We start from the raw sequence: 9,720 nt of genomic DNA, 5'->3' as shown, positions 1-9,720 counted from the left end.
TGTTCTTTATAAATATATCAGAGGGATAAATATCAGGGAGGGAAAGGAATTATTTAAGTTTAGTACCAATGTGGATACAAGAACAAATGGATATAAACTGGACATTAGGAAGTTTAGACTTGAAATTATCTGAAGGTTTCTAGAGTGAAGTTCTGGATCAGCCTTCCAAGGGGAGTAGTGGGGGCAAAAGACATATCTGGCTTTAAGACTAAGCTTGATAAGTTTATGGAGTAGATGGTATGATGGGATAGCCTAATTTTGGCAGTTAATCGATCTTTGATTATTAGCAGGTAAATATTCCCAATGGTCTGTGATGGGATATTAGATGGGGTGGGATCTGAGTTACGTAGAATTCTTTCCTGGGTGCTGGCTGGTGGGTCTTGCTCACATGCAGAGGGTTTAACTGATCGCCATATTTGGGGTTGGGAAGGAATTTTCCTCTAGGGAAGATTGGCAGAAGCCCTGGAGGTTTTTCACCTTCCTCTGCAGCGTGGGGCATGGGTCACTTGCTGGAGGATTCTCTGCACCTTGAGGTCTTTAAACCACGATTTGAGGACTTCAGTAACGCAAACATAGGTTAGAAGTTTGTTATAGGAGTAGGTGGGTGAGATTCTGTGGCCTGCATTGTGCAGGAGGTCGGACTAGATGATCATAATGGTTCCTTCTGACCTTAAAATCTTTGAGTCTATGAGTGAAAGCCTTGTGGAGACATCAGAGTGTATCCACCCCTAGGACATATTTGGTAAAATAAGTGATATGGCATAATGCGGGGCATCCTAAAGGCAAAAATGCGCCCTGCTGAAGTATTTTATGAGCAAGAAAAACAGAAAAGTGAACTGTTGGAAAGTCACCTCAACAATCCTTTCAGGTTGGGATGGAATTTTAGCAAGGGGCTCCTAGAAGTGCCTCCAGCATATTGATTTTGGAAAATCTGCATCCATGGCATGCATACGCTGTCAGGTGCACTATAAGCCTGATTTCTTCCTTATCCTCCTTGTGCCATTCATGTCAGTGGCATTGCAAGGAAACCTTGGCATGCATGTCACAGAGTGCTCAGATAGTATGGTGAGGGGAGAAGTATCTAGAGAGATATTAGACAGAGTGACGCATTTGTCTTTCTAGTGTGATACTGACTGAGAACGTGAACTGGCACTGATCTTTCATATGGAATCAGTGTTTGTACACATTTTGCAGCAGGTCTTTTTGATCACTGGGTGTCAGTCATCTGCTGGATGATTCAGAAGGAAAGATCACACAAGCTGTTAACCCTATTATTTCAAAGTACTTGGTCACTTCTACAGTTTCAGGTTTCTTTTTTCATGAGGAAGAAAATGCCACCTTCAAGGGATCAGCAGTTCTAGATTTTACTTTTAGTTAAATGTGTGCAAACTTAAGCCTACAGCTGAGAAGTTGTTATCCTTGAAAAGGGAAAGTCTTAGATGAGGTGGAATTATTCATTGTGATTAAATGGCCTGATCATTTTGAGACATAGAACTTAAATCTAGAACTGTTGCTCATTTGAAGGCATTATTTTCCTTTCTCATGGAAAAATAAAAAAACACCAAACAAAACCCCTGAAACTGAAAATGTGACCAATTACTTCCAAATTCTTTTACACTGGCATAAACATAATGCAGCAGTGAATCAGACCCAAATTATTCAAAAATTTAACCCTTCAAAATGTCTGCAAATCCGTGCTGATTTATATACTTGTAACTATTCACCAAGTTCATGCAAACAAACTTCAGCCCATGAATCATAGATTATCAGGGTTGGAAGGGACTTCAGGAGGTCATCTAGTCCAACCCTCTGCTCAAAGCAGGACCAATCCCCAACTAAATCATCCCAGCCAGGGCTTTGTCAAGCCTGACCTTAAAAACGTCTAAGGAAGGAGATTCCACCACCTCCCTAGGTAACCCATTCCAGTGTTTCACCACCCTCTTAGTGATTTTTTTTTCCGTAATATCCAACCTAAACCTCCCCCACTGCAACTTGAGACCATTACTCCTTCTTCTGTCATCTGCTACCACTGAAAACAGTCTAGATCCATCCTCTTTGGAACCCCCTTTCAGGTAGTTGAAAGCAGCTATCAAATCCCCCCTCATTCTTCTCTTCTGTAGACTAAATAATCTCAGTTCCCTCAGCCTCTCCTCATAAATCATGTACTCCAGCCCCCTAATCATTTTTGTTGCCCTCTGCTGGACTCGTTCCAATTTTCCCACATCCTTCTTGTAGTGTGGGGCCCAAAACTGGACACAGTACTCCAGATGATCATTCGACTCTATTTGGCATTGGTGAGGCCTCATGTCTTCTGCTGGCAGTGCTCCTACTTATACAGCCCAAAATGTCGTTAGCCTTCTTGGCAACAAGGGTGCACTGTTGACTTATATCCAGCTTCTTGTCCACTGTAATCCCCAAGTCCATGGGTTGTTCATAAACAGTTCTTGAACCAGCGTTGCCATTTACTGAGCTCCCCCTCATGGCCAGGGGTCGCTTTGCAAGCACCCTGCTCTTGTTAGCTCCCTCTTGCCGGTCGCTTAAGAGCTCCACAAAGTCTTTCACGTGACTAACAGCACTCCCACTCAGGGCTGGTTTAAGAACAGAAATCATTCAAACAATTCTCAGAGTCCCAGAATGAAGTCCGCAACATAAAAACTCATATTCAGTCCTGGTTCTTCTGCTGTACCCAGAGCTGTTCTTTTTCCCAATCTGCTCCACTCAAAGCCACCAGTCCCAGCCCTTTCTGGCTGGAGCTCAGGCTTCCTTCTCCTGTCATCCTATCCCCAGCCCTTTCTGCCTGGGGCCTGTCCTGTTTTGGCAGGCCACTCCCAGGCCCTATGTAACTGAAACCTCAGGTTTCTGGCTCTGGCTTCTAAACCCCATAGTTTAGCATTTTCCTGGCTGGAGCCAATCTTAATTCCTGCATGTTCCTGAGCTTCCCCTTTCATTTCAAACACCTGCTGCCTCTTAAAGGAAATAACCAATTCCAACCCAGGTGTGCCTCTTTAGTAATCAGGGTTGGCAAGCTCTAGGTCCTGCTGCCCTTAAGGGTCAAGCTACTCTGTTACAGCTCTTTGACTATCAGCTTTTCGTGGTTTGTTATTGTTCACTGAAGTCACATGGAACTTGAAGCTTTCAGGGTTCATGAATATTTTCATAAACTGATGGTCATAAAAGTACTTTGGAACAACAAATAGTAGGAGCTGACAAATAACACCCAGGCAAAATTGCCATGCTTATTATTTAACCTACTACTGCATAATAGTGACGTAATAATCCATATAATACACATGGGATGTTATCAGCTTTTGCAGTGTTCCATAGTGCAGTCATTGACCGTGCAAGATTAGATATATTCTATGCTAACATCAGTCTGGATGTACTCAGGCATCCTAAATAGCTCAGGAACTTTCTTCATATTATTTGTAAACTCCCATGGCCATTTCACTAGTATTTTCTCCATTTACCTCTCCATTTTCAATGTGGCCACACTTTCATTTCATAGAGATTCACAGATTTTAAGACCAGAAGGGACCTTAGATTATCTAGTTTTGACAATCACAGGCCACAGAATTTCACCCAGTTATCGCTGCATTGACCCCCAGTAATTTGTGTTTGACTAATACAGAAAGGCATCCAGTCTTGGTCTGAAGACATCAACAGATGGAGAATCTAGCACTGTCCTTGTTTGCTTGTTCCAATGGTTACTCACCCTAGCTGTTAAAAAATAGTGCCTAATTTATCTTTGAATTTGTCTGGCATTGGTTTCCAGTCATTGGTTCTTATTATGTCTTTGTCCACTAGATTAAAAAGCCCTTTACTAGCTGATGTTTTCTTCGCGTGAAGATACTTATACACTGTAATCAAGTCACCTCTCAATATTTAAAGGCCCTGGGGTGCTGGCTGTGGCTGGGAGCCTCAGGGCCTTTAAATCAACCCGGGGCTCCCAGCTGCAGAGGTGGCTGGGAGACTCTGGGGCTCAGGGGCAAATTAAGGGGCCTGGGGCTGTAGCTGCCGCGGAGCCCCGAGCCCTTTAAATCCCCCCCCACAGCTCTGGCGGCTGAGTTGGGGCCAGGATTTAAAGGGCTCGGGGCTCCCTGTGGCTGCAGGGAGCCTGAGCCCTTTAAATTCCAGCCCTAGCCTGGCAGCCAGGCTCGGGCGTGGATTTAAAGGGCCTGGCAGCCAGGCTCGGGCATGGATTTAAAGGGCCCAGAGCTCCCGTGCCTGTGGGTAGCCCCGAGCTTTGCCGGGCTGGGATTTAAAGGGCCTGGAGCTCCCGCAGCGGCGGGGAGCTCCAAGCCCTTTAAATCCCGACCCCAGCTCAGCCATCAGAGCTGTGGGGAGCCCCGAGCCCTTTAAATCCCCACCGCGGAAGCTGGTGCGGTCTGGCACGGTGTACTGGCTCTTGCCGGTACACCATAATGGACCGTACTGGCTTACTTTCACCTCTGCCTCTCAGTCTTCTTTCTCATAAACTTTACAGATTAAATTTCTCACTGGAAGCATTTTCCAGTTCTTGAATCAGTTTTGTGGGTCTCCTCTGCCACAAAAGTGGAGGAGTGGGGAGTAGGAGGGATGTATGGAACACAAGATGGATAGAGGTGATTGGTTTGGTGCAAGGCCAAGGTAACTGTAGAGTCCTCTGAATGGCCATCTGGAGAATGCCCCTCTTGTGAAGTCCCTCTATAAGCTATGGTTACCGTTAAAGATGTCCTTATCACAGAAAACCCTTTTGCAGGCAACTAAAGGGAAGTAGATCCCTGTGGCTACAAGCAACTTATGTGGCACAAGAGGGTGTACATCTTCTGTATGCCAACTTTGCTGAAATTGGCCCCTGTGTTATCTGTATCAGAATATTTTCTTCCAGGGGTTGGTAGACAAAGTTGGTTTGTTTACTGTTGTTCCACCTCTAGAGACTTAAGTTTTGATCTGGTCTTAAGTTAAAAGTGAAAATGAATTTGTGCTCATTCTAGCAACATTGCATATACTGGCAGAATAGATATTTTCTGCTCAATTGAGATAAATGGCTGGAATAAAATGGGCAACAGCCCAGGAATAAAGTTCATGAGGGGAATCCTGCACAGCGCCTACCTGTGCCATGTCTTATTCCAGACATGTTACTAGTCCCTCATTTTCATTACCTTTAATTCACTGCAAGATTTAACAATAAAACAATATTGCTACTTTTTCCTTGACAGATCTTTTTGTTCCTGCTTATTTAATTTCTACTGGCTTCTGATAGATTCCCTTTGTAAGTCTTGCCCCTTCCCTTGTCTACTCTTTTGAATAGTTGTATTGTATGTAAAACTGTCTGCCAATGTGCACCTGCTGACTGTTCCAGACAGATGTACCATTTATGTGCAATCAAAATGTGTACCAAACTGTGAACGCTTTCCTCACACCCACAGCAATCTTAATAAAAACTGGGAGCTTTTTTAACCTTTGCAGTTATTGTTGAGAAATGCAGAGAAAATCCCCACCTGCTGCAACAACCATTTCTGAAAATTCTTTAGACTTAATTTCTTTGGCATCACTTCCCTTCAAACAAACTTTGTCAAATCTGAAGTCCTCAGAGCATATCTGTTTTGCAAGCTGTCTGCCCGCTGCATGTAGACCCTATTTGTGTAACTCACACTGACAACAGCTGAGTCTGTATGCTCTGTAAAACTCTCAGAGACATTACTTCTGTTGCTCTAAATCAGTGTTGTTTGACCTTGAAGAGGAGAGCAAAAGCGTGCTGTCAATATTTTCATAAGGCTTTTCCACTGCCCTTAGCCCATGCTAAGGTCTGTGACCCAAAGATGCCTGCACTGCCAGAGAGGAGGGGGTAGGTATTAGGTAAATCTCATCATTTGTTTACCATCTAAACAAAAGTGTTTCTATAACCATAACAAGAAGAGAAGCCAAACCACTTGTCAAACAAACGTGATTTAATTGCATGTGTTAGAAATGTTTGTATTTTGTTCCCCAAAGGTATAATTCATATTGCAGTGAGTATAGCACGGTGCTTAGCTTGTGTAAGTTGAAGAGGGGGTTTAGGTGAAGACCATGTGTGGGAGAAGTCTGAGGGGTGGAGCCCTATGAAAATGTTTTGAGAAGATCTGACAGGCCTAAATTTTCATTTTGCATGCTTCAGTTTTGGGGTTTACAGCTTAAGGCTCCTAGGTGTCTCCAGTGGGGCATTCAAAATTAGTGGACACTTTTGATTACTGTGTCATTAGTGACTTGCACAAGATCACATAGGAAGGCTGTGGCACATGCAGGCATTAATCCCAGATCTCTTGAGCCCTATTCCACTGTGTTAGCCACAAAACAATACTTTCTCCCTCAAGCCACAATTCTTTAGGGCTCTTTCAGTGGATCTCACAGTCTGTGGGTCTGTTTGAGAGATGTAGGGACTATTTCCTCAATATTGTGGGAAGAGAAAAAAGGGCATTTGGATCCAACATACTTTCAAGCTGAGAAAGAGAAAGGAAACGCTCTCTCCCTCCCAGGCATCAGGAGTGTTGGGGATGGGGATGAAGAGAGAAGAAGTGTCTCTACTGTTCTAGCAGACTGAAGTCCCAGGCTAAGGAGGTAGTCAGAAGGAGAGAAGAAATATTGCCCTGAATGGAGTCAAAGGTGCCATAAAATCAGTGTGATGCCACATCAACAAGAACCAGTAATGAGTTATGATGCCCCATTGTTATCACATATACTAAAGCAGTGCTCAAATGCAAATATTATCATGCAGTGCTATGCTGCTGTGACCCAATCTTTGACAAAGTCGATCTACTACTTTTCAAGATTGATTATCACTGTTATGTGTTGTCTTCAACTTGTTGCTAAAGCCCTTGTTGCCATGAATTAACAAAAAAATCCAGTCATCATATTTTGTCTCTTGGGAATTAAATATTGTCACTATAATGCCTCCCTTGGCAAAGTTTAATTGTTTGTCTCCTTGAAAAATTGCTTCTTTCTCTTTAATAACCTTGTCATGCTATCTGCAGTGACTCACGACCACGAGTGCCCACCTCAGGACAGACTGTGAAAAGTAGGGCAGATGCCCCAAACTGGTGGTATGTTCTATAATTAGATTTCACCATCTCAGTAACAAATATGAACTCCTGGATCACATACTATTCTGACCATGGAGTCATAGACAGTTGCCTTGGGCTTTCTAATCTATCTTGCCATCCAGCCAAGCTAGACTTAGTGATAAACGGTCACTTATGCTCCTCCCAAAAAGTAACAAAATATTCAGGTTTCTCCCAATCTCAAGAGACCTGTCACTTACCCCATATCAGTTGGTACCCTAGATCTTACACCAAATACAACACCTGTAGCCAATACTGTCATTAAACTAACAAAAAGTTTATTAACTAGGAAAAAGAAATCAGAGTTATGTACAGGTTAAAGCAAGCAGACACGCACACACAAATGAGTTACCATCTATGGTTTCTAAAGGTCACAGAAATGTAGTGTGTCCATTCAAACTGTCTTTCAGGGTGGACCCAAGTTGACCCTGGGGATCTCTGTTTTCATTTAGCGCCTCTGGCCCTATGAGAGTTCAAACGGCAAAAAGAAGAAAAATTTTCTTGTGACCCTGTTTTATCTTTTACATTTGACCTTCCATACCATGACACGAGCTTCCTTGCACATAGCATTTCCAAGGTTTGACAGGGCCATTCACGAATCCTTTGTATTGTGATATTCCTTCATGGCCCATTTAATCTTGGTAGGCCTCCTGAATGGACATACGGGATGCAGAGTGGAAACGATTCCTGTGCCTGGGTTCACAAGTTCAGAGCAAACATTTTCAAAGTTAAAAAGCAAAATTTGCATATGTCCTTGTGGCATGGAATAGAGACATTACAAGCAAGATTAATGCATGCAGCAATTTACAAGCATTTCATAGTCTAAACACTAAATAAACTAATATAAACACTATATAAACTAATGCCCATTTTTAACAAAACTAACATACAGTTGAGCTAGTTTGGTTTTTAGCTTTGACTTTGTCAGTTCTTAGCTAATGTCTATGGCCTTGGACAGAGCTGGCACTTGGCTTACCAGAGTCACAAACTGGCTCTGATTTTTCTTGCCTGGAATTAGCTGAACTTTTATATGTAGAACAAAGCCTACTTGGTCTATCCTGCCATTTGGTGAAGTATTAGTATTGCACTATTTTCTCTTTAATCTATTTCTTGGTGCATCAGTGCTTATCGTGGAGGGATGCTGACTGAAATGGTTCACTTGATCTCATCTAAATAAAGCTTTCGATGAGACTAACTTTCTTGTCTTTGCCAGGGGAGATATTGACTGAGGTGGAGATTTTCGGAGGCTTAAAGTGCAGATAAGCATCTAGTTGGCATTGGATGTCAGTGGTAGTTGGGATCCTAACTGAACATTATGCCTTTGAAAATCTCCCCCTGTATATTCACTGACTGTATGTGTCCCACCTATCTTAACTGTTCCTCCCTCTCCCTCTCCCTCTCTCTCTCGTTACAACATTAAGTTTCTACATTTAGGGCATGTTTACACTACAGACTTAAGACAACCTATGTCCACAATACCTTCCTTCTGTTGGTGGTGCGCATCTTCACCAGGAGTAGTTCCATTGACTGAAGAGGGGCAGTGGGGTGAGTGGGGCTGAGAGCCAGGGCTCTCAGCTATATGCAGCTCTCTCTGGGCTGCCCTCTGGGCTTATCACTTCCCATCAGGGGGCAGCCGCCTTGGTTTCTCAGCTCCTGAGCGGAGAGCTGGACAGGTGCAGCCTACTGGGAGCAGGAAGCCAGGGGTGACTGCAGGCAGCCAGGCTCTAGCTGCCTGGATTTTTTGTCAATTTCACAGCTCCAATATGGAGTCCTCAAATCGACAAGACTGCCAAGAGCCAATGTAAGTAGCTTAGTGTCTACATAGCTCTAACTACACTGATATAAGCCCTAGGTTGTTGGTATGGTAGGGCACTTACGTTGGCGGGACAAGGCTGTAGTATGTACACTGACATAATTAGGTTGACATAAACTGTTTTATGTCAACATAACTGTGTAGTACAGACCAGGCCTTAGAATCATAGAAAAGTAGGGTGGTAAGAGACCTTGAGAAGTCACCTAGTCCAGCCCCCTGTGCTGAAGCAAGACCAAGTAAACCTAGACCATTCCTGACAGGTGTTTGTCCTACCGGTTCTTAATAATCTCTGATGACAGAGATTCCACAATCTTCCTTGGTAATGTATTCCAGTACTTAACTATCCTTAGAAGGATTTTCCTAATATATAGCCTTGCTAGAGATTAAATTGATAACTTCTTGTTCTACCTTCAGTGGACTTGGAAAACAATTGATCACCATACACTTTATAACAGCCCTTAACATATTTGGGGACTCTTATCAGATCATTTGAAGACTATCAGGTTTTCCCCTCAGCCATCTTCTCTCAAGATAAATATGCCCATTTTTTTGTAACCTTTCCTAATTGCTCAGGTTTTCTAAACCTTTTATCATTTTTGTTGCTTTCCTCTGGAATCTCTCCAATTTGTCCAGCTCTTTCCTAAAGTGTGGTGCCCAATACTGGACACAGTCTTCTGGCTGAAGTCTCAACAGTGTCAGGTAGAGTTCGGCAATTACCTCTCATGTCTTACATACGACACTCCTGTTAATGCATCCTAGAACAACATTGGCCTTTCACAACTGCATCGCACTGTTGGCTTGTGTTCAATTTGTGATCCACTGTAACCCACT

This window comes from Chelonoidis abingdonii, chromosome 1 (genome assembly GCF_003597395.2).
Source record: "Chelonoidis abingdonii isolate Lonesome George chromosome 1, CheloAbing_2.0, whole genome shotgun sequence".
NCBI lineage: Eukaryota > Metazoa > Chordata > Testudines > Testudinidae > Chelonoidis > Chelonoidis abingdonii.
This window is presented reverse-complemented; position numbering follows the sequence as displayed.